Here is an 18018-nt window from a genome sequence, read left to right as displayed (position 1 = left end):
CAGCCATCAGCCGCCGGACGCCGTGGAGGAGGATCTCTGGACGCCCGTTCCTGGGGATGCACGCCGCCACGAACAGCTGTGCCGCCGCCCTGTTGCTCGGACCCCGCCGGTGGTGTTCCAGGGCAGTTTTAGAGACAGTAGCTGGTTCGTTTTGATTCTCTCGGTCGCAGCCCCCGACCGAGAGCGGACATTTAACTTCCTCATCCCGCTGTGCGGGCAGCAACCACTACCCCTGCGTCTCGCCGTGACATTGTATGGCAGGTAATTCCACTCTGGGTTAAATTCCTACTGTCGTCCAGACCCCCCCCCTACAGTGGCTAGGGAGTGCCCCAAGGGTGTGTTTACTGGGTACGGTGTGCTGTGGTTTATGAAGTGACAGACGTGTGCAGTGATTCATTTGGAAGTGTTTGCTGTGAAATTTCCTCTCTTCAATGAGCGTGTGTAGTGGAACGGTGTGGGGTAACTGCTTGTAGTACTTGTTCTTTTGCTACTCTTTTAGCACCCCTAGCCAGGAAGAAAGAGGGGAGTTATGGGGCAATAACATATAGTGTGGCCAGAATATTACCTGTTTTTGTTACGGGTTGAAGACCTGGGGGGTGGGGGTAACTGCAGGTGGGTTTTGTGCAATGATTTTACTTGTGAAATGATTTTACTTATGCATTGAAATTACAATAAAGCTGTTTTATTTTTCTATACCTACTTCGCCTACTGCCTGTGTGATTTGGGGGATCTCAGAACCTTATTCGGTGTCTGTGGAAGTTAAACCCGCGACATAAACATCTCCAAACGCAGTTCTAACAAGGTTTAAAAATGTCAGCACAATAGATTTTAAATAGAAGGAGCTTCTTTAATTCCTGGATTGATTTGGGGCTAATCAATAACAGATTAAATAGTAAGTAAGTCTGATAGATTCCCAGCCCTAATATCAGGTAAAATACCTATTGCTATCCACAGCTTGTGTCATGATTTGTGTTCGTTGTCCCTGTTCTCCCCTGTGTTTTTGGTTTCAGCCTTGTTAATTACCCCCAGGTGTTTCTTGTTCCCTTGATTACCCTCAGTGTATTTAAGTTCAGTTCTGTCCGTGGCTCCCTGCTGGAGTCTTGTATTGTCAACTCCTGTGTTCGTCTCCCAGTGAGTCGAGTCCCTGTGTGTTTTGCTTATTAAATGCACGTTTTCCAGAAACGAGGAGGTAGTCTGTCTGCACTTGGGTCCTACTTTACCATCAACTCCCTGACAGAAGACTCCAGCCAGGCATGGACCCAGCAGCAGAACCGGAACTGATCACCCTGTTCGAGTATCTGCGTCGGGAGGCCGCCAAGTCCCAGCGCCGCGCCGACGAAGAGGCTGCGCGGTGCTCACCATTCTGGGGCACCCGGCTGGCGATCGCCCCTCCCGGGTGCGGCCCCCGGCGATACTTGAACGTTCCACCTCCTCTGAACCGGCCGTCCTCGGGACGAGGAGGACGCCGGTCTCGTGGGTACTCATCAGGGGCATCTACCGTGGGTGGCACCTCCCAGTTTCTCCGGGAGGGTCACCACGTCCAGGCCCCTACATACCCCCGGCGGGGTGACACCTCCCACAGTCTCCGGGAGGGTCACAATATGAGTCCTCGGGTGAACGCTCCCCACTGTTCCCGGGGAGGTTCCCGTGCTCCTCGCCAGGGGGTCCCTGCCACCGCCGCCACAGCCCCGCGCCGTCTGAAGACCCCAGAGCCCGCTCCGCACCGTCTGAAGACCCCAGAGCCCGCTCCGCGCCGTCTGAAGACCCCAGAGCCCGCTCCGCGCCGTCTGAAGACCCCAGAACCCGCTCCGCGCCTTCTGAAGACTCCAGAGCCCGCTCCGCGCCGGCTGGGGACCCTGGGGCCCGCTCCTCGGCGGCCCCGGGCACCGGAGCCCCGCTTGGCTGCGCCGGTTCCGGCTCCTCATCGGCAGGCAGCTCCTGAGCTCGGGGTGAGCTCGGGAGAGCCGCAGGATCTGTCCGGCCTGTCTGCCTTCCTGCTGGGGTTCCTTCTGCAGCTCTTGGAGGAGCCTCAGTCTCCAGAGCTTCCGCCTGTTCCCAGCGTTCCGCCACTGGCCCAGCCGGTTCCCAGCGCTTCCACGCCGCTGGCCCAGCTGGTTCCCAACGCTTCCACGCCGCTGGCCCAGCCGGTTCCCAGCGCTTCCACGCCGCTGGCTTCGCCTCGCTCCAGGGCTTCCACGTCGCTGGCTTCGCCTCGCTCCAGGGCTTCCACGCCGCTGGCTTCGCCTCGCTCCAGGGCTTCCACGTCGCTGGCTTCGCCTCGCTCCAGGGCTTCCACGTTGCTGGCTTCGCCTCGCTCCAGGGCTTCCACGCCGCTGGCTTCGCCTCGCTCCAGGGCCTCCACGTCGCTGGCTTCGCCTCGCTCCAGGGCTTCCACGTCGCTGGCTTCGCCTCGCTCCAGGGCTTCCACGTCGCTGGATTCGCCTCGCTCCAGGGCTTCCACGTCGCTGGCTTCGCCTCGCTCCAGGACTTCCACGCCGCTGGCTTCGCCTCGCTCCAGGGCTTCCACGCCGCTGGCTTCGCCTCGCTCCAGGGCTTCCACGCCGTCGCCACAGCTTCGTGGGTTCTGTCGGCCTCCCGGCCGCCTTCCAGGGTTCCGTCGGCCTCCCGGCCGCCCTCCAGAGCTTCGTCCCGGCCGCCTCCGTGGCTTCAGCCGGCCTCTCGGCCGCCCTCCAGAGCTTCGTCCCGGCCGCCTCCGTGGCTTCAGCCGGCCTCTCGGCCGCCCTCCAGAGCTTCGTCCCGGCCGCCTTCGTGGCTTCAGCCGGCCTCACGGCCGCCCTCCAGAGCTTCGTCCCGGCCGCCTTCGTGGCTTCAGCCGGCCTCACGGCCGCCCTCCAGAGCTTCGTCCGGGCTTCAGCCGGCCTCACGGACTGTCCTCCTGAGCTCCGCCAGACTTTTGTCGGCCTCCTTGTTTCCACCCACCTTCTGTGGGTTGGGGGTTTTGTTTCTTGGACTCTGTTTTGGACTTTTGTGTTGTTGCTTGCCCTCCCTCCGAGGCCCCCACCGCCCACCCTGGTTGGGTCGGTTTGTTTTTGTGTTTTATGGACTAAAGGGCGTCTGGGATCCGCCCTTAAAGGGGGGGTACTGTCATGATTTGTGTTCGTTGTCCCTGTTCTCCCCTGTGTTTTTGGTTTCAGCCTTGTTAATTACCCCCAGGTGTTTCTTGTTCCCTTGATTACCCTCAGTGCAGTGTTAATTTTGTCAACTAGGACGATGACGAAAATATTTCGTTAACGCCCCTTTTACCCGTGACGATGACGAGACGATGACGCACAAAAATGCTTCCAGAAAATAAAAATATGACGAGAATAAAAAATGATTTTCGTTAACGAGACTAAGACAAGACGAAATTTACAAGCCATGGACGAATGGACATTAACAAATTTAATTGTTTATAATCAATTTGTAATTTGTAATTGTTAATATAAGTGTTTCTTGATGTAGAAAAGGCTCCAAAGTTGTGTTGGTCAGTTCAGAGCGGAGCGGCCCCCTGCTGGTCATGTAGCGTAACTGTCGGTGCTCGGTTAGAACAGGTGTGTGCTCTGATGAGTCGACAGAGTGAAGATCGAGCTGTTGATTAATGTCCCGGCAAGTGGTGTGTGCGTAAATGAAACGTGAGTATGGCTGTATATATTGTTCATGTAATGTATTCAGGTTGCTGCAGCCATAGCTTCTGTTGCTTTGATGTGTAACTCGCCATGTGCATGCTAGTTGTAGCATTTAGCTCACCTGCCGGTATATGGTTTGTTGGAGCTGGAGCCATTTCGTTTACAACAAGGACAACAAAACAACCTGCATGATAATGATTGATCATGCCGCCGTGTGTAGAGAAGTTCTATTATGTACAGTCAGTGTTGACTAAAATGACTAAAATTTGACTAAGACTAAAATTGATTTTCGTCATTATGACTAAGACTAAGACTAAATTGGGAAGGCAATGACTAAATATGACTAAGACTAAAATTGATTTTCGACATTGTGACTAATACTAAGACTAAATTAAAAAAAGCTGACGAAATTAACACTGCCTCAGTGTATTTAAGTTCAGTTCTGTCCGTGGCTACCTGCTGGAGTCTTGTATTGTCAACTCCTGTGTTCGTCTCCCAGTGAGTCGAGTCCCTGTGTGTTTTGCTTATTAAATGCACGTTTTCCAGAAACGAGGAGGTAGTCTGTCTGCACTTGGGTCCTACTTTACCATCAACTCCCTGACAGCTTGAGTCAATAAGTTAAACAAAAAACACTAAATAAGCTTGTTACATTACCTTAATGTGGAGGCTTGGGTGGAGAGTGTTATCTGTGCCACGGAGCTGAGAGTGAACCTGAAAGTAACATTCCCAGTGAGAGAAGTAAAAACACCTCGTTCCAGTAAACAGGGGTGAATATCCGGCCCTAAACTTGTACTTCTTTCTTTATTCGTGTTTCCCTGTTTTGCACTTTCATGCTGACATAAATAGAGGATACATTTGATATGATGGATTTTACACGGCAAAATTAAAGGGACCAGGTCTGATAGATTCCCAACCCTAGTATCAAGTAAAATACCTATTGCTATCCACAGCTTGAGTATATAAGTTTAACACAAAACACTTAATAAGCTTGTTACATTACCTTAATGTGGAGGCTTGGGTGGAGAGTGCTATCTGTGCCACGGAGCTGTGAATGAACCTGAAAGTAACATTCCCACAGAGAGAGAGAAGTAAAAACACAGAATTCCAGTAAACAGGGGTGAATGTCCAGCCCTAAACTTGTACTTCTTTCTTTAATCGTGTTTCCCTGTTTTGCACTTTCATTCCAACATTTGATTTGATGCAGTGGCGGCTCCTGACATTTTTTTTAGGTAGTGCAATTTCCAGTCTGTGAAAGCTGCATCAGAGTGTGCTGTGCAAAGCTGAACCGATTGCACTGATGCAAACCTGTTATGTTCCCAAACAGGAAATAAAATGTCCAATCGTCCAGAAACTCCTTGTCTTTCTTAAATAAACACAACGTAGAGTCGAGGGGTTATTTGGTCTGCCAAATAACCAAAGTGACTCTGCAATTTCCCCCCGTTATGTCCATAAGTACCATAAAAGTCCATAGGACTGAGGTATATTTGTCTAGGTAGCATCATTTATTGTAATAATTTTTAGTTATTTTTTGCATAATTTGCCAATCAGTTAATATTACACCTTAACCATTATTTATTTATTTTCCTCATATTGTTCCAGGATTCTATGAAATAAGTAAACACATAAGCTCTTAATGATAAGATTCATTCAATTTTCATTCTAAAGAATGTAATTTAAATGACAGCATATAAATCCAAGTCAAGTGTTCATTGAAGTTTTGGAAAATATGACTTAGAAAAGCATAACCAGTTGTCAAACATGGTTAAAGTGCAGCTTTCTTATGTGAGATTTCTCTCTTTTTTAAATATAATACTGCACCATTGACAATGAATGTGTCATTATACATTCTGCTATCATTGTCAACATTATATAAAAGATTTAAATCATTTCAAGTCAATGACTGAGCACAAAAGGTTAAGTTATTTAGCTACATCAAAAACTACCTCGAAAAATAGCAGGGTTGGTGGAGCCCTCGGTTTCATCTTTGCCTCGCAAGGCGAGCCCGAAAATCTCGCAAAATTCTTCCAAAGTTCTTCGTAGAATGTTTTTTTTTTTCTTTTCTTTTTTTCTTTATTGAAAACCACAATGTTACAACAACAACGTAGAATGTTCATGGTCCCGTGCAACAGACATATGACGAAAGCACGTCGTGCGTCATTTGTGTGAGCACATAAACCCTCATAGAAAATGCATTGGGAGCAGGATTTTTGAAAAAAACAGACGTACTATTCATGTCAATGGGAGCTTCCTGGTGCAAATTCGACCCTGACAGAAATCGCACAAAATAGGCGTAGCAACACCAGGCGCGACCTTAATCTGATAGGACAATGACATATACAACCAGTTTGCCTGCTGTAGATCAGTCCCGCCTTAGCAACTAGATTAAAAAAAAAAAAAAAAAACTCCGTGTTTGGTAGTGCGTCACACAAATCGCCCCTATGGAGGAGCCGCCACTGATTTGATGGATTTTACAAAATTAAGGGACCAAATTTGTCTCATCAAATAACAGATTAAACTAAAAAGCTGAAAGCAGCTGTATGCGGGACCGAGATGTGCGCACATTGGAGCATGCGCTGGACGTGGTAGTCGCTCAGCTCTGCCCACACGCACGATACCCTCTGCGTACGTACGAGCACATAATAACCCCAATGCAGAGGGGTTTTTGAACATTTCTAGGGGGCGCCACTGAGCCATTTTGCTCCGCCCACACACGATACCCTTTACATACGTATGAGGTTGTCAGGGTGGACGTGTGTGCCAAGTTTCATGACTTTGCAATGATGATAAGGCGTTCAAATCAGAAACACCATCACACGATTTTCACCGCCTGGCCACACCCACACCGTTCAGAGTTTGGAAAAGTTTCTCCAAGATTTTTTCCCTCCATGTCTTAAAGGTTGGGTAGGGGATCTTTTTCTGGAACATTTTTTTTTACATATTGCTTGAAATACTCTTCACACCCCCATTGCAACCAATTAATTAAAAGTTTTGACACAAATATGAAAAGTTTTAGTGGCCTCTAGAACGTACAATCTAGGAAAAACAGTATCCAATCATTGTGAACGGACCGTTCACAATGATTGGATACTAATGCCGTCTATCAAACTGCAATCTGCTCCTCCCTCCCCCTCCTTCCCCCTGTGCGCGTACCCTACTCCGTGAACGAATTACGCGTCCAGAAGCTTGGCAGGAAGCTAAACTAGAGCCAGCTTGGCTAGCACCTAGCATTATTAAACGTATAGTTAGCATATACTAAATACTAAATACGGCAACGATCGATGCTTGCTGTCAGAACAGCGCTCGTGCACCTTCGTGCTCGTTCATGTACTCTAGAGGAGTGCCTTCGGGGGGAAAGTGAAGAAAAGGGTTGGGACTTTTTACCTGTGTATTTTCAAAATGCAGCTTCGCTGGACTCAAAATCCAGGATCTCCTACCCTACCTTTAAGAGTGACCTGGCCAAGTTTGAAGCTTGTAGCATTAAATCTGTAGGAGAAGTTAGATAAAATGCGAGTTGTTGAAAAAAAAGACGTTTCCGACCACCAGCAGGTGGCGCTGTAGGTGGATGTCACTATGTTATATGTGCGCATTCAGGCTGGGTCCAGCAATCACCGTATGAAGGTTGGGACAAATTGGATAATGTGTATGGAAGTTATAAGCGACTTAATTTTTTATGGAGAGTCATAAATTTGAGGCGTCGCCACGGCCACGCCCTTTGAGGTTTGAAAAAGTTTCTCCATGATTCCCCCCCCCCCCCATGTCTTAAGAGCTACCTGGCCAAGTTCCTGTGGACGTGGGACCATGGCGAAATGAGACTTTTTTGTGCATCTGGACATGATGAATGAGTGTACCGAATTTTGTCGTCCCACGCTAAACTAACCCCAATGCGGGGACCATTTTTAAGCATCCTAGGGGGCACTACAGTGTCAATGAAAGACTCCCAAAAATATAAAGTTTAGATTCTTTCATGTCGTCGACTGGCACGTGGCGCTTGCAAAATTTCCTGAGTTTTCGAGTACCTTTTGCAAAGAATCGGAAGAATAATAAACCTTACAGATACAATACGGTCCTTGCAGTTTCACTGTTCGGTCCCTAACTAGACAGCTGCAAGCAGCTGTATGTTTCAGTGTAGTCATTATTGTCATGTGTTTCTCAGCAAAGTCATGCTATAGAATAAAACAGATATTTTAAATGAATACATGCAATAAAAGGTCAAAATTAAACAGAAAACTTTTCAAAACTCCAGTTCCAGTAATTTCACTCTTCATTCAGAGAAGCTTATATAAGAGACACCACTAAAACCTGTTTTTCAAGTGATGTTTCAAACAGATTTTCAAAAGAAAAGTATAAAAAAAACTGTAAGATACTTGAAAAGGTCACAAGATAAACAATAATTTTCAGCTAATCTCCAGATAAATTATGTGTTGTTGCAGCTCTAATTTAGCAACACAATAGAGCAGATGTAAAATATGCTGGAATTTAAGTTTGTTTGTGGGATGAAGAGACATTTTTATTCAGTGAAGACAGGAAACTGAACACGGAGAAACAAGGAAAAACTGGTCTGCCGTGTACAGATTGTACTGGAACATGGAGGTGGGTTATGATCAAGGTGATGGAATTTAAAAACCTTGAAAAACCTGTCTGACTCACTGAGTTACACAACAAGAAAACCTCCATCCATTGTCTTTAAGAGATAAACAGCAGAGAGTTTCTGTGTCTGACTTCAATGGAAGAAACCGCAATTATTCCCACAAATTAAAACACAATGTGATTTATTTTGGGAATAAAACAATCAATAATATGTTTCTAATCGACAACAATGTAAATGATGATCATGCAGATTTTTCTTCAAAGTTCTTCGAGTGATCAAACTGGACCTGAAATAAGAAGTGAACATGTTCCCGAAATATTACAGAGCAGAAATAAACAGGAAGGTTACTGAAGACAAAGTCCAAACTCACCGTTCGTTCAAGCCAAGTGTTGAATAAGACGACGCTCCGCTCCACAGACACAGGTGAGCTGCTTCCTGGAATCAGTCAGAGCTCCACCCCTGATGGGGGCAGGACAGGTATGTTAGCTCGATTCTTTCATTGGAGGCTCAAGAACAAGCCGCAGGAATCTCAAGTTAAACGAGATGTGCGCACGTTGGGGCATGCGCTTGACGTCGTAGTCGCGAAGCTCTGCCCACACACACGATACCCTTTACATACGTACGAGGTCGTCAGGGTGGACGTGTGTGCCAAGTTTCATGACCTTGCCATGATGATAAGGCTTTCAAATCACCAACGCCATCACATGATTTTCACCGCCTGGCCACGCCCACACCGTTTAGAGTTTGGAAAGGTTTTTCAATGAGTTTTCCCCCCCATGTCTTAAGAGTAACCTGGCCAAGTTTGAAGCGTTTAGCATTAAATCTGTAGGACAAGTTCGATCATATGCAAGGCGTGGAATCGGGCAAAAATGGCACCAAAACGCATCTTCCATCCAAAATGACCGCCTTCCAGTGTAGTCCGGACCATGGCGGCAAGAGACTTTTTTGTGCGTCTGGGCACGATGAATGACTGTACCGAATTTCGTCATCCCACAAAAATTAAGCCCAATGCCGGGACCATTGTTAAGTATCGTAGGGGGCGCCAATGAGCCATTTTGCTTCACAAACACACAATACCCTTTTTATACGTACGAGGTGGTCAGGGTGGACATGTGGGGCCAGTTTCATAAACTTGCGATGATGATAAGGCTTTCAAATCACAAACGCCATTACACGATTTTCACCGCCTTGCCACGGCTTGAAGTTTGAAAAAGTTTCTCCATGAATTTTCCCCCTCAATGTCTTAAGACTAACCTGGCCAAGTTTGAAGGGTGTAGCATTAAATCTGTAGGAGGAGTTCGATCAAATGCGAGGTTTGAAAAAAAAAAGACTTTTCCAACCACCAGCAGGTGGCGCTATAGGTGGATGTGGATGTTCGCGTTCAGGCTGGGTCCAGCATTCACCGTAGGAAGTTTGGGACAGATTGGATAATGTATGTGGGAGTTATAAGCAACTTGCTCCATGCAGTTTCATTGCTCGGTCCCTAATACAGTCTGATAGATTCCCAGCCGTAATATCAGGTAAAATACCTATTGCTATCCACAGCTTGAGTCAATAAGTTAAACAAAAAACATTAAATAAACTTGTTACATTACCTTAATGTGGAGGCTTGGGTGGAGAGTGCTATCTGTGCCACGGAGCTGAGAGTGAACCTGAAAGTAATATTCCCAGAGAGAGAGAAGTAAAAACACCTCATTCCCAATTGCCAAAACAGTCAACACAACACAGAAGGCTATAGCCTACATAGATTCTCAAGTTCTAAAAAAATAAAATAAAAATAAGAAAAGAAAAGAAAAGAAAAAAACTATTTTTTTTTGCTATTTTGAGAGACATAGAGACAGAGAGAGAGACAATTTTGGCTCACCATGCAGGCATTGCCTTAGCTCTATACATGGGACAGTTTTATATGTTTCTTTTGAAGACTGTTCGTGTGAGCTTCAGTTATTGTCTAAACTCAACAAAGAACACTGAGCAACAACATGGTCTCTTGATAGCAACCCTGTTATCTTGCCCAGCTCATGTGTATAAAGACTCCCTGCAGCTCTTCCTCTCTCACTCTGCAGACTGCCATGTTTTCTGTATGACCGATGGACCTTTCTTGCAAGAACTAAATACATAAAAGACAACTTGGTTGTTCTCTTAAGACTCACTTAAGAAAAATTTCAATTGTCCCTTTCCTTGCCATTTCATTACCTCTGGACCTACCGCTGATTGGATTTGACTTCTTAGAAAACCATCCCAGAAAGGATTCTTGATCAAGAGAAGGAATACTATCAAAGGTTTATGGCAGAAGGTTCATGATATATCTTCCAAATGCACTATAGGTGTAATGACCATAGACATGATAAGGATCAAGGCAGGTTGAATAGGAATCAGCTCGTGACAATGGATGACATTTTTTAGAGAAAAAAATTATCTTTGCACCAACAAATTTCAGTTTTATCAATAAGTGTCGAAGTGGTAAGAAGGGCGGGGGAGTTGCCGCCATTTTTAAATCAGTCTTTCAGTGCAAAGAAATTTTACTTGGTGATTTTAGCTCTTTTGAATATCTCTGTTTTTAGTAAAGGGGGATCCAAAAGTTATCTTCCTAATCATTTATAGACCACCAAGATACCCAGGAACTTTCTTTGATGAGTATGCTGAACTGCTGTCAGTTATCTAGCCTAGCAAGCCAGAACCGTACAGCAAAAAGCTGTACAGGGGTCTAGTGATGCTGGATAGCAGTGTGGGCGGGATAAACGGTTGTCTGTCAAGTTGCCTCTGCACTCAACGCCACGCAATAGGATGGCGCAACAACCAATCAGAGCGATGAAGAAGGATTAAAGACCAGGGCGACGGACCAACGGAGCAGCTGGTAAATTAAACTTTTACCGTACCCGGTGGGCAAAACTCCGAAAACGTCCTTTTTAAAAAAAAAAAACTTAAGTGCAGTTATCTGTTCGTCTCGCAAAGAAAACTGTATATCTAAATTTTCTAGAGTCGCTGCCAAAGCCAAATCGAAAGACTGTTCGCTGGGCGCAGCCATTGTTTACCTCTCTCTGGAACTACACACTGAAACGTCGCACCTCTGTCGTCACTAGGTAGCCCGGCCTCCGACCCCGCTCCTCACGATTTGATTGGCCCGATTAAGTTTCAATTTGCAGCCCTGCAAAACGACCACAAGTGACTAGACTAGCCCCGGAGCAAATTCAATATGCGGTTGCTAGGGGCGTCTAGATTTCTAGGCTGTCAGTTATCTGCACTGACTATAACTTTTTCATCATAACAGGGGATTTTAACATTCACATGGACAATAACATGGACACTAATGCCAAAGAACTCTGCTCTCTACTTGACACTTTTGGCCTCCTTCAACATGTGAATGGGCCCACACATACTCAAGGCCACACACTGGATCTGGTTATCTCTAAAGGTGTTGACATTTCTTCTGTGGATATTAAGGACTTGGCGCTCTCTGATCATTTCTGTGTATTCTCTGACTTACAGTTAACTCCAAACATTCAGTTAACCCGTGTGTCTGTTAGAAAAAGGTACATACATGAGAATACCAGTGCTAAGTTTATGGAAGTTATAGCTATGTCATCAACTGCGAGTGCAGAGACAGTTGATGAACTCTTAGATAACTTTAACTTGAAAATCTCAAATGTCATGGATACTGTTGCACCTATTAAAAATAAGATGATCTTGAGCAGAAAGCGAACACCATGGAGGAACACTATGATGGTAAAGGCCTTGTAAACAGAATGCAGGAAAGCAGAGCGTAAATGGCGAAAAACTGAACTTTAAATTCACCTTGACCTCTACAAACAAAGTCTTTGTAATTTTAACCACGGGTTACTCCGGGCTAGACAGCAACACTTATCTGAAATGATTAATAAGAACATCAACAACACTCGTGCTCTATTTGCTATGGTTACTAAGCTGACAACCCCCCCAAAACGAAAGTTGCGTATGTAACTACGGTTCTATGAATCCTGGATGACCGCCAGAGGCGGTGCTTTCAAGCACTGAATGATACATCTCGCGCATGCGCAGGTCTAGTGTTTATGCCAACAACGTCACTCGTGACCCCCTGCTGACCCCGGAGAGCCTATATCTTCCGGCAACATTAGCAGGTCAGTCCTTACAGAATCTTCTCGCGAGTATACGAGGATTCTGAGTGACAGAACGCTCTGGCGGTCATCCAGGATTCATAGAACCGTAGTTACATACGTAACTTTCATTCTATTTCATCCTTACTGACCGCCAGAGGCGGTGCTTTCAAGCACTGGATGACTAATACCAGAAAAGTCACGAGGAATCCAGCACCTACTCACTTTACTGAGAGGAAGCAGCAGAGTTGGGCAGCAGGACCACAGCCAACGGGTGGGGAGTGGCAACATTCACTCGATAGAACCTGGAGAAGGTACTCGGTGACGCCCATGACGCTGCCTCACATATGTCTTCCAGGGGAACGCCCCGTAGGGCTGCCCATGATGTCGAGACAGCTCTGGTGGAGTGGCAGCTCACCCCAGCTGGCTGGGGGTGCCCACTTCCCAGTGGGACAGTCGCTGTTTAGAGAGCGCACAGCCTCTCCGAGGGCCACAATAGCAGCGGAAGAGCTGGTCCGACTGCCTGATACCGGCAGTCGCGGCCACGTAGGCTCTCAGAGTCCGCACATGGCACAGTAGGCGTAACCTGTCCTCCCCCTCCGGGGGAACAAACTGTACCAGGTGGATAGGTCTGTTGAGGTTTGATGAAGACAGCACCTTCGGGAGAAAAGCGGAGTTTGGCCATAGGGAAACCCCTGAGCCATCCGAGTTCCACCTCATGCAGGAGTCGCTCACCGACAGAGCATGCAGCTCCCCGACGCGCTTCGCTGATGCAATAGCGAGTAGAAAGGCGGTCTTAGCGGAGACCCACCTCAGCCCTGCCTGAGCAAGGGGTTCAAAGGGAGGCGAGCACAGGGCGCCGAGCACCAGGTGCAGATCCCATGGCGGGGTGCGCCGCACTCGTGGGGGGCGCAGCTGCCGCGCACCTTTCAGGAAAAGGGACACCAACCTGTGGCTCCCCACCGTGCCGTTATCCACTCGAGCATGCTGAGAGGAAATGGCCGCCACGTACACCCTCAGGGTAGCGGGGGACCTAGGGTTGCCAGGCGGCGGCGCGCTTCTGTGAAGCTCAGACAGCTGCTGTCGGGTCTTCCCAGCTTGGACCGTGCGCTCGAGGGCTTCCAGAGCCGCGGAGCCAAACAGCTCCCCCGGTTCCACCGGAACACTGCGGAGGGTTCTTCTGCAGGCCTCCGAGAGAGGGGACTGCGCCAACCAAACCTGGCGGCGAGCCTGAACGAGAGTTGCCATTACCCGTCCCAACTCACTAGACATCAGTGCAAAGGCCTGTAGAGAGGCGTCAGTAACACTGTGGACAGAAGTGTCCAGTTCGGTCTCCTGCAGGGATGATGACAGGGCGAGCAGCAGGTGGGACATGGAATTACCCATGCGAGCCATGCGTGCTGCCGCCTCATAGGCCTTCGACAGCAAATTATCCGTAACCCGGCACTGGGGGCGAGGACACCTCCAAAGCATGGGCGCCCAGGCTTAGTTGGTTGCACAAAGGCCAATCCAGTATGAGCAGACACGGATTCATTAAGCCAGGTGAAAGCGATCCTGGATAAGTGCTGCACACGGCTTTCTTAAATAGACCCCACGATCGATCATAGATTCACTGATTCACCATGGCAACAAGGGCGGCGTATTTCTCCCCAGCGGAGCAAGAATTATTAATGGAAGCATATGAAGAGGTGAAGGAGAAAATAAAACACAAAGGAAATACTGCCACAGTCAAAAAACAAAGGGAGCAAGCGTGGCAAACCATTGCTGACCGCCTGAATGCGTAAGTAGTGCACAAATACACACTCACCACTCCACTGAAATTATCACAATTAGGCAGTGTTCGAACTACGGGGGACTCGGGGGATCCGAGACCCCCTGAAACTGACACGAGACCCCCCCGAAAACATGATTTGGGAAATGTTGGGGGGTCTCTAAAATATTGGCAAAATGTGATTTCCCCTGATGAGTTATGATTGCAGACGCGATGCGTGTGGAGGTGTGGAGCCTGTGTGCGTAATTGGCATTAAGCTGTGCTGCCCGCCGCGTATGATTCTGTATAGCTTCTCATGTGTTTTCGAGATCCGCGCTCTGAGTCAAGCGCAAGCAAGCAACCAAAATGGACATGGCAGCAACTTTTTATTAAGAATGTGCCTGCCCACACATTGCCTGTACTGTTTTAGCAGTGAAAAAAAAACGCAATTAAAGGACTTGCAAGCATCTTCATCTCCTTCCCTGGGCATAGAAGACTCTGTGACTTCTATGATCAAGGAGGAGTTCTATAGGATTGCAGGTAAGAATTTTTTTTTTTTTAAATTACAGTTACAATTACAATGTTAACATTCAGAGTTAGATACTCATTGCATCGTATTAAAGGTTTCCCCAATGTCATTGGTGCAGTGGACTGCACACACGTCAAAATAAAATCCCCCTCAGGTGGCCATGAGGGGGATTTTGTGAACAGGAAAAACTTCCACAGCATCAATGTACAGGTGAACATGACTTTTGATAAAGTTAATTAATGAACACTGTACATTGCCTGTGATGTGCATTAATTGGTTTAACATCTTATCATTTCAGATGGTCTGCAATGCTAACTATTTGATCAGTAATGTTGTGGCAAAGTGGCCCGGCTCGGTCCACGACTCCCGAGTGTTTCGGAACTCGGAGATCTATTGGCGCCTATCACAAGGTGAGCCACAGAACCTCTATTGATAACCACTTTTAACATAATGGCTGTGTTAAGAATGTCACTACTTATGAGGTTGTGATGGTAACATTTTGTATTCACAGATGAATTCCTGGGTGTATTGCTGGGTGGCATACCCTCTGTATGCCTGCCAGCCTTTTCTGCTCACTCCATTTGCAACTGGTATACAACCATGCCCATACCAGAACAAGGGCCCGGATCGAAATCACATTTGGCCTACTGAAGGCACGTTTTCAGTGTCTGAACCACCTGAGAGTCAGCCCAGACAGGGCATGTGATATCATTGTGGCCTGTGCTGTCCTCCACAATGAGAAAGGAGAGGGCCCCCAGTGCCAGCTCTCATAGACTGGGACAATCCTGCCATCTTCCCAGATGACGACTGTGGTCGGCTGGTCGGAGACCAATATGTGTTAAATTATTTTAATTAATATTGCATGTTTATTTAAGTTGGGCCTTCAATGGCAGAGGAATTTTTGTTAGGTTTTTGTGCTGTATAGGCAAGGCAATCTTATTTGTATAGCCCATTTTTACAAACAGTTTGTCTCAAACTGCATGCTTTGATTCTGTGCTTTTTGTCTTGTAGAGCACTGTGTGACTTCAGTTTTGAAAGGAGCTGATGGTTTACTTGCTTTGATTCATCCTTGTTCAATAAAGGAACATCATGGTACACTCTTTATGTGTAATCTGTGGGAAACTAAATTATCTAGTGGTTCATCTAAAATCATTTATCTAAAATGATTGTAATTAATGATCACAAATGTTTCAATAATGATAGTGGGTATAGTTAAATGTTTTAACAATATGTTCTAGGCAGTGGAATAAATATTGGTTTCCATTTGTGGCGACCGCTGACTGAGATGAGGAATGAGATTAGATAGATCCTGGAACTTAGCCTGGTCTGGAGCAGGCTAGCTTCACAGAATAAATCTCCATGGTAACTTACATTTGAACATATCCCACTTCCCTCTATCCCACTTTTGTGCAACTGGATCACGGATAAGTTGATCTAGGATAGCCAACATATCCCGGCTTAATCCCTTGCACAAAGTGGCACAAAAGTAGGATAAGGGAAGTGGGATATGTTCAGACGTAAGTTACCATGGAGATTTATTCTGTGAAGCTAGACTGCTCCAGACCAGGCTAAGTTCCAGGATCTATTTAATCTCATTTCTTATCTCAGTCAGCGGTCGCCACAAATGGAAACCAATATTTATTCCACTGCCTAGAACATATTGTTAAAACATTTAACTATACCCACTATCATTATTGAAACATTTGTGATCATTAATTACAATCATTTTAGATAACTGATGATTTCAGATGAACCACTAGATAATTTAGTTTCCCACAGACTACACATAAAGTACATCACCATATAAATATAAATACACATTAGAGAGTACCATGATGTTCCTTTATTGAACAAGGATGAATCAAAGCAAGTACACCATCAGCTCCTTTCAAAACTGAAGTCACACAGTGCTCTACAAGACAAAAAGCACAGAATCAAAGCATGCAGTTTGAGACAAACTGTTTGTAAAAATGGGCTATACAAATAAAATTGCCTTGCCTATACAGCACAAAAACCTAACAAAAATTCCTCTGCCATTGCAGGCCCAACTTAAATCAACATGCAATATTAATTAAAATAATTTAACACATATTGGTCTCTGACCAGCCGACCACAGTCGTCACCCGGGAAGATGGCAGGAATGTCCCAGTCTATGAGAGCTGGCACTGTGGGGGCCCTCTCCTTTCTCAGACAGGCCACATTGTGGAGGACAGCACAGGCCACAGTGATATCACATGCCCTGTCTGGGCTGACTCTCAGGTGGTTCAGACACTGAAAGCGTGCCTTCAGTAGGCCAAATGTCATTTCGATCCGGGCCCTTGTTCTGGTATGGGCATGGTTGTATGCCAGTTGCAAATGGAGTGAACAGAAAAGGCTGGCAGGCATACCCTCTGTCACCCAGCAATACACCCAGGAATTCACCTGTGAATACAAAATGTTACCATCACAACCTCATAAGTAGTGACAGTCTTAACACAGCCATGATGTTAAAAGTGGTTATCAATAGAGGTTCTGTGGCTCACCTTGTGATAGGCGCCAATAGATCTCCGAGTTCCGAAACACTCGGGAGTCGTGGACCGAGCCGGGCCACTTTGCCACAACATTACTGATCAAATAGTCAGCATTGCAGACCATCTGAAATAAGATGTTAAACCAATTAATGCACACTACAGGCAATGTACAGTGTTCATTAATTAACTTTATCAAAAGTCATGTTCACCTGTACATTGATGCTGTGGAAGTTTTTCCTGTTCACAAAATCCCCCTCATGGCCACCTGAGGGGGATTTTATTTTGACGTGTGTGCAGTCCACTGCACCAATGACATTGGGGAACCCTGTAATATGATGCAATGAGTATCTTACTCTGAATGTTAACATTGTAATTGTAACTAATTTTTGTTTTAAAAATTCTTACCTGCAATCCTATAGAACTCCTCCTTGATGTCACAGAGTCTTCTATGCCCAGGGGAGGAGATGAAGATGCTTGCAAGTCCTTTAATTGCGTTTTTTTTCACTGCTAAAACAGTACAGGCAATGTGTGGGCAGGCACATTCTTAATAAAAAGTTGCTGCCATGTCCATTTTGGTTGCTTGCTTGCGCTTGACTCAGAGCGCGGATCTCGAAAACACATGAGAAGCTATACAGAATCATACGCGGCGGACAGCACAGCTTTATGCCAATTACGCACACAGGCTCCACACCTCCACACGCATCGCGTCTGCAATCATAACTCATCAGGGGAAATCACATTTTGCCAATATTTTAGAGACCCCCCAACATTTCCCAAATCATGTTTTCTGGGGGGTCTCGTGTCAGTTTCAGGCTGTCTCGGATCCCCCGAGTCCCCCGTAGTTCGAACACTGCCTAATTGTGATAGTTTCAGTGGAGTGGTGAGTGTGTATTTGTGCACTACTTACACATTCAGGCGGTCAGC

At 46.4% G+C, this 18018-nt stretch overlaps 1 protein-coding gene across 4 annotated transcripts in view; it reads right to left on the bottom strand.

Moving 5' to 3' along the window:
* Nucleotides 1-18018, bottom strand: part of LOC142398849 (uncharacterized) — a 48177-nt gene that overhangs the window by 20457 nt on the left and 9702 nt on the right. Inside the window, exons 1-4 of one of the 4 annotated variants that reach the window (XM_075483062.1) lie at nucleotides 9810-9859; nucleotides 8585-8673; nucleotides 4627-4683; nucleotides 4281-4337 (exon numbers count right to left, since the gene is read on the bottom strand). The gene's annotated coding sequence lies outside the window, so the exon portion shown is untranslated. Of the gene's footprint in view, nucleotides 1-4280; nucleotides 4338-4626; nucleotides 4684-8584; nucleotides 8674-9809; nucleotides 9860-18018 lie in introns of those variants that run through there. The other 3 variants (XM_075483061.1, XM_075483064.1, XM_075483063.1) reach the window with 3 other exon arrangements.

The sequence above is a fragment of the Odontesthes bonariensis genome, chromosome 14, assembly GCF_027942865.1.
Source record: "Odontesthes bonariensis isolate fOdoBon6 chromosome 14, fOdoBon6.hap1, whole genome shotgun sequence".
NCBI lineage: Eukaryota > Metazoa > Chordata > Actinopteri > Atheriniformes > Atherinopsidae > Odontesthes > Odontesthes bonariensis.
The sequence above is the reverse complement of the archived record's forward strand: the minus strand, read 5'-3'. Positions and strand labels throughout refer to the sequence as shown.